Source organism: Silene latifolia, chromosome Y (assembly GCF_048544455.1).
Source record: "Silene latifolia isolate original U9 population chromosome Y, ASM4854445v1, whole genome shotgun sequence".
In the NCBI taxonomy this organism is placed as follows: Eukaryota; Viridiplantae; Streptophyta; class Magnoliopsida; order Caryophyllales; family Caryophyllaceae; genus Silene; species Silene latifolia.
The window spans coordinates 124,401,096-124,408,779 of record NC_133538.1 but is presented as its reverse complement, the minus strand read 5'-3'; positions in this window follow the sequence as shown (position 1 = coordinate 124,408,779).

Here is a 7,684-nt window from a genome sequence, read left to right as displayed (position 1 = left end):
ATATACCTATTATTAGACTCCTCTAATAGTGAACTAATTAACTTGTTAATTATTTGTTCTTAAGATCTAGTGCATGCATAACAAAATGAAATATTTATAAGAAGAACAATGTTCCTTACATTGTTATGTATTTCGAAATTATGGGCACAAGTAAGGTCACCTTCCTTCACTTGTTCTTGAGCTAAATATTGTGGATGATCCTCCTAAGACTCCAAGTTTAGAAGCCACTCCAATAAATTGCACCCAAGATTAATCCCAAAAATTCCTACTAATATTAACTAGATATGTAGTAGAAATATTACCTTAATAATACTAATGTTCTTGTATTACTACCTCTAGTAATATATGATATGTATTAGTATTTATGAGAGGTTTTTGTTCTTGCATGTGAGGAAAATTAGAGTAAAACAAGTAAAACTAGAGACCCAAAAATGAGCAAACTTTTTGCCCATTTAAGGAGCCAAAACCGGTTGGCATAAGCAAAGGGGGAATCTTGCCCTTTTGTTTTTACTTGTTTGTATAGTGTAGGTAGAGTGTAGGAAGCCTAGGTGTAAGATGTAGCATGTAAAGGCTAGTGTGATGTGTCACAATCACATAATAACCAACATCAACATAAGACAAAAGAGCATCTTATGTGCTCCTTTTATGGCCGAAAATTTGGTCCTTATTTGGTCCATTTTTGCCTTTTGTCATTTGTCCCATAAATGCTTATAAGTCATATGTTTAACTATCTTACATATTTAATTATTAATGCAATTAACACTTAAATATTACAAATAATAATATAATATACACTCCACTTTTTGAGTAGTATACTACCATTATATCATCATATAATGGGTCCCATAATTACTAGTTAGTTAAAATTACAACTTCTTGTAACTTTAAATAACTAATTATCTCTACCTCAAAACTTATATAATACCTCAACAAATTTAGTAATATAACACTTAATTACTAAATTTAATCTTATTTAATCACATTAAAATAAGACGCAAAATTGCACTCCCATAATTAAGGAATTAATTAATTCGTATCGCATACAATTAATTAAATATCTATTTGGGCCTCATCCTATAGGTGTGACCTAAAGGGATCAACTGACCACCACCGTCACACGACAGTAATGTCAAACTCTAGTTAGCCAATCATTACCGATTAATGACGGTCAGTCGACTGTATAAAGAATCATCCCACACGTATTCTTAGTATGAGATTTAATAATGATATTTAAATCATGTGATCGCACTATTGTTGAGGACACATTTCTCAACAGAATTCAGACCGGAAGGAGATATTTATTGCGCCATAGATCATACCTGCATTGACCTAATACTTAGATTGCATGACTAGAGAATCATGGTGAACCTATTGTCTTAGCTATTTTCTCCCTGCTTGTTTAATTCCTAATCTTTTGCTTTCTTTATTCTCCTCGATCTCATTAGATTAGAACTAAACAACAAACACCCCCAAAACTGGCTACCTAGACGGACTTAATTAAGGCGATATTTTCCCATCTCCCTGTGGAGATCGACCCTACTTACTGCTAGCTTCTGTTAGTGTAATTAGGTATTTATTTTTGGTACCTGACGACGGTATCAAATTTTATACGGACCAGGAAGGGGCAAAACCGAGCCTAAAGTTGTCTCATTTGCATGCATTTTGGAGAATAAGGAATCGGATCTTGGAATCGATCACTTAACGACGCGTGAGCTGACCTCGAAAGGTGCCAAAGAGTCCTATGTGCCAATATAGCTCGATCGACTAACTATTTGGTCGATCGAATGCTTTATCCAACGAAGAATCATTCGATCGAGCAGTTATGTTGCTCGATCGAAAGGGCTGATACAAGGGGTACTCGATCGAACGACATTTCTGTTCGATCAAGAGGAATTTTAGGGTCTGTTCTCGATTGAGTGGTTTCATTTCACTCGATCGAGAGACTTTGCTATTTATGCGTGTTTTTGCCTTAATTCGAGATGGGCTTTGTAATTAGGATATAAGTTAGGTTAAGAACTACGTTGAGAAGGTCTTCTGGATTAGCTCTTAGATGACAATACCTCTTTTTCTCCTGACTCTCTCATACTCTTACTCTAGAACTTTGGCTGGGATCGTGAAATCTGTAATCGGCACCTTTATTCTTCTTTAATTTTTAATCTTAATCTATTGTTGATTTTTATTTCTTTCTCCCTTTACTTACAATTGCTATTATCAATCTTTCATTGCTTTGTTATCATGTTTAATCTCTCTTGCTTGTGTATGATTGTTGTTATCTCAATGATGATGCATAGCTAATCTCTCTTGCTAAGACATAGGGGAGCCATGACTTTAAGGGAAGTGTAAATTGAATTATTAGGTTTGATGTTAGTTTAGTATATGTTGTTAATCGCTACTTATAATTGTTCTTCTCTAATTGAGTCGACACAATTAGTTAATAAATCACAGCAGTAAACCTTGACCTAGATCGGAAGATTGGAAAGGGTGAGACTTATAGCGAACATTAGGGCACTTTGCTGAGGGCGGAAGCTAAACTATTTGTGTTTTAGAGCGAATTGAGACCGGAAGGAGGTACTCATTGCTCCATAAATCATACCTGCATTAACCTAACACTTAGATTGAATGACTAGAGAATCATGGTGAGCCGATTGTCTTAGCTATTTTCTCCCTGCTTGTTTAATTCCCACTCTCTTGCTTTCTTTCTTCTCCTTGATCTCATTAGATTAGAACTAAACAACTAAAATCCCGAAAACTGGCTACCTAGACGAACTTAATTAAGTTGACATTTTCCCATCTCCCTGTGGAGATCTACCCTACTTACTACTAGCTTATGTTAGTGTAATTAGGTATTTATTTTTGGTACCTGACGACGGTATCAAATTTTGGCGCCGTTGCCGGGGAGGTGGCGTAATTTTGTTGCTTTTGTTGAGTTTGTCTCTCGTCTCAAGGAATTTATTCCTTGAGATTGATCTCATATTTTTGCAAGCTCTGTATTAGTTTTGCAGGCCGTGTATTCTAGATGAGAACATCGTCGTACCTGCTTTGCTGTAAATTCTATCTGTTAGGATGCTGAATATAGCCAGTCATTCAGAGCCTACGGTGGATACCCTTCCAAAGGTTTCGTGTTACCCACTACTGATTCGGGGACCTTTGGAATCCACCCCTCATATATAAAGCTGGTAGAGAGAAATCTCTTCAGGGGGGTACCTGGAGAAGATCTGTGCGAGCATATAGAGCTATTTACAGAGTATTGCTCCACCATTCCTCTAACTGCTGGGGTGACACAAGATAGAGTTAAGGGAGTCCTTTTCCCTTTCTCCTTAACTAATGATGACCGGGAATGGTTGAGAGATTTGGACAGGGAAGCTCCTAATGTAACCAACTAGAATTCCCTTGCCTTAGCCTTTTACAGACGATACTTCCCACCACAGCGAAATAATGCGTTGAGAGCTCAAATTACTGCATTTGAGCAACTACCTACGGGAGACTTGAATGGGGCTTGGACTAGGTTCAAAAAGCTCGTCTGATCTGTACCTCATCTTGGCTTTAAGCGATGGTTCCTATGCACCCAATTCTACAATGGGTTGTATCCAGACCAGAGAGCTATTCTTGATAATGCGGCCAAGGGGAGGTTCCAGAAAAATGTAGAGGATGATAAAGGGTGGCATCTTATTGAGGAAATGGCTATCCACGTTGCCGAATATGGAAATCCTCAAGGAGGTAGGTATGTAAATGAGTTGATAGTAGCTGAGGTGGAAAGTCTTAGTGGAAGGCTAGGTAGTCCGAAGATTATACAGACTATGGGTGACCACGAACAAGTTTATGCTATTACTGAGCATGAGATAGTGTGTGGTAGATGCGTTATGCAGGGGCATGACCCTATAGGTTGTATGACGGATGTAGAGCACGTCATTGCCTATCAAAAATACAAGCAAGGGGTGTCGTTCTCTAAACTTTACGAGGACTTGACAACAAAAAGTGTTTCTAGCCCTTCTACACCAATGCCACAACCAGATTCGCCCTCTACAAATGGGGAGTTCGCCGATCTGAAATCCTTGGTATTGAACTTAACGCACCAGTTTGGGAAGAAATCCGACAAGGATAATACTGCCATAGTACAGTTAAGAGAGCAAGTCGCGCGTCTAACACTCGCGCAAAATCAAGCGAATCAACCACCCCCATGTGACCCAATCAATGCCATTAATCTCTGAAGCGGTCTCACTTATGATAGACCGAAAATGCCTGAAGACGGGGTTGTGACAGTTGATGATAACTCGGATAACGAGTTGGAGAAGCTAATAGACGATATCCCTACTGAATATCATCCTGCAACTCAATCGAGTGGTTTAGCCTCTCTCAGCACTCGATCGAGTACAGTAATTGGTCGATCGAGAAGTGCCACAATTGAAGATTTCGATCGAGGAATTAATTATTCTCGATCGAGTAATTTGGCAGAAAAAGTTTTTCGATCGAGTGATTCTGGGACTCGATCGAAAGATTCTGAAATTGAAGAACTCAATCGAAAGGTTCATATTCCTCGATCGAGTGATTTTCCTGAAAAAACTATTCGATCGAGTGACAAGGTTGTTCGATCGAGCATCAGTACCAGCGGAACGTCAAATTCAACATCTAATTCCGCTACCGTGTCTTCTCCCCCTGCTGTGGAGGTGCCATGTGCTGCTAAAGGTAAAGAGAAAGTCGCGGGCCCACTCATTGCTACCAGGGTTCCTTATCCGGGTTGTCTGAAGGATGCTAAAGTTGAGCGACAGTACGGTAAGTTTGTGGACGTGGTCAAGAACCTGCAGGTAACCGTCCCTCTTACCGAACTTATTACCCAGGTACCTACTTACGCTAAATTTATGAAAGACATTGTGACGTGTAAGAGCGAGCTTAATGAATTTGAGACTGTTGCTTTTATGGAAGAGTCTAGTAATTTACTTTTAAATAAAGCTCCGCCTAAAATGAAGGACGCGGGTAGTTTTTCTATTACCTGTACTATAGGCAATGAAGTAATCGACAAGGCTCTTTGTGATTTGGGAGCGAGTGTCAGTGTCATGCCCCTTTTTATCTGCAAAAAGCTTAATATGGGTCACCTTAAAATGACTAACATTACATTACAGATGGCTGATAGATCTGTAAGACAACCCTTGAGTATCTTAGAGGACGTGGCTGTGAAAGTAGGCAAGTTCTTTATACCAGTGGACTTTATTGTTTTAGACATAACTGAGGATATCCGGACCCCATTTATACTAGGAAGACTGTTCTTATGTACAGCTGGGGCCATCATTGATATCAAACAAAGGAGTTTGACTCTTGCAGTGGGGGATGACGCGATCACCTTTAGTCTGCCTAGTACTTTTGCTCGGCCAATGATAGAGGATACATGTTATTCTCTTGATATTGTTGACTAGTCTGTCTATGACTTCTGGTCGGGTTCTTTTACAAAGGACCCACTAGAAGCTCTAATGCTTTTGGACGAGTGTGCAGATAACCCAGATAACAATGATGCTGTGTTGGATTTGCTTGAAGCTGCTTTAGATGAGCGTGAACTCACCAAAGCTGAAGGAGAGAGGGTGGAACAAATGATTAGTACTCTCTGCGCCATAGAGGTAAAGGTACATGAGCGTAAGCCTCTCCCTTCTCATCTTAAATATGCTTTCTTAGATGATACAGAGCAATATCCAGTCATTGTTAGTGCTAAACTTGATGATGATCAGCTGACCGCTTTGTTAGCTGTGCTTAAGAAAAACAGGAAGGCTATGTGTTATTCTTTGGATGACATCAAGGGGATTAGTCCCGATATTTGTATGCACAAGATTGAACTTGAGGAGGATCACAAGCCTTGCAGACATGGTCGGCGCTGGCTGAACCATAAGATGCAGGATGATGTGATAATTGAGGTAATGAAGCTACTTGATGCAGGTATTATCTATTCTGTTGGTCATTCCAAGTGGGTGAGTCCAGTTCAGGTAGTTCCTAAGAAAGGAGGGACTACTGTGGTCAAGAATGACAAAAACGAGTTAATAACTACAAGAGTAGTGACTGGGTGGCGAATGTGTATAGATTATAGACAGCTAAACGCCGCCACAAAGAAAGATCACTGATACTGTCGTTTCGTACCAAAAATAAATACCTAAGTTACTACTAACAGAAGTCAGCGGTAAGTAGGGTCGATCTCCACAGGGAGGCGGTGTACTATCTATTTGTCTATTTATCTGTCTAAATGTCACAATTGGGGGTTTTGATTGATTTAACTAAACTAGAGATTAAAGCAAGGGAAATAAAAAAGATAAATTAACAGAAGAAAAGGGAGTATGCTAGGAGTCGGTCCACCGGCGCTATCGATCTTATGCTATCGGGAATACTAAGGCGATTAGACTATTGATAAGAAGAGCTATGGTCGTCACCTTTCGGTCCTTAAACCGTCCTCTGAGCGTAAAATGACTTAACTTTCGCCCTCATTGCAATACCCTATTGTAATTAAGCAAGCCTTCCCTTCCAATCTTTCGATCTAGGTCGGGGTTAACTAGATTTATGGTCTCCTGCATGCATTCATTCGACCGGATAACAATTAAATTGCCTAATACAATTCCTATCGCAAGACTAATCTATATAAGTCAGTTAAAACATTGCTACCACGGCTTCCCTAATCCTAACATACTAAGGGGATTTAGCTAGACATGAAATTAATAAGAACAATAAATAAAGAGGGAGAGGGAATAATAAACATTAAATAAAAAGAGAGAAAAGAGGGAAGAAATTACCGATATAAATGATCCTAAAATGAAAGAACAAAAGTAACAGTGGAAAGTGACAAAGAAAGTAACGTATATTGATCCCCCCGATCCTAACTAATGACATCCTAACTCCTATTTATAAGAAAATAGGAATAGGATTAAACCTAATGACGGAATTAGAGCTTAAAAGCCCAGCCCGTAGCAAAGTCCACTCGATCGAGTAACTAAATCACTCGATCGAGCAAAGGCATAAAAGGAACTGGTCGATCGAAAGGACAAATAGTCGATCGAGTACTTATTCATCCTAAACCACTCGATCGAGAAGAAGTGTCTCTCGATCGAGCAAATGGGCTCTCGATCGAATAGAAATAGTTCTCGATCGAGCACTTCTCAGCGCGTAATTCCTGCTTCGCGCACTGAACTTCAAACGGCTGCCATTTCTTCGTTACTTGGTCAAACAGGGTGATTCCGGTGGCATTGGAAAGCTAAAAGGACAAAATTTCATCTCCAATTGGAATCACCTGAATATCTGTTGTAGAACACGAGATATGGCTCTTACAATCAGGAACTAGCAAATTGAAGCACTCTCTTGGCTCGCCTAACTTCCTTACTCCAATGCGCATCTCAAAATAGCTTCATTCCCGCTCCAAATTCACTCTTCCTCCAAATGCATGCTAAATGAGCGGTAAAAGGCTTGATTTCACTACTTTATGGTCAATTCCTGCAAATAAGACAAAATACACCAAAGTAGCATATTCGGGGCATTTCGTAGCATAGAACCACGATAAAAGCATAAAAATACGTGCATGAATTAGGCTAAAAAGACTATATAAAATGCACGTATCAAATCTCCCAAACCAAACCTTTACTCGTCCCCGAGTAAACTAAAATGCAACTAAAGGAACGGAAAAAGATAACTCAGAGCTAGCTACAAATGCCCACTTAAGCCA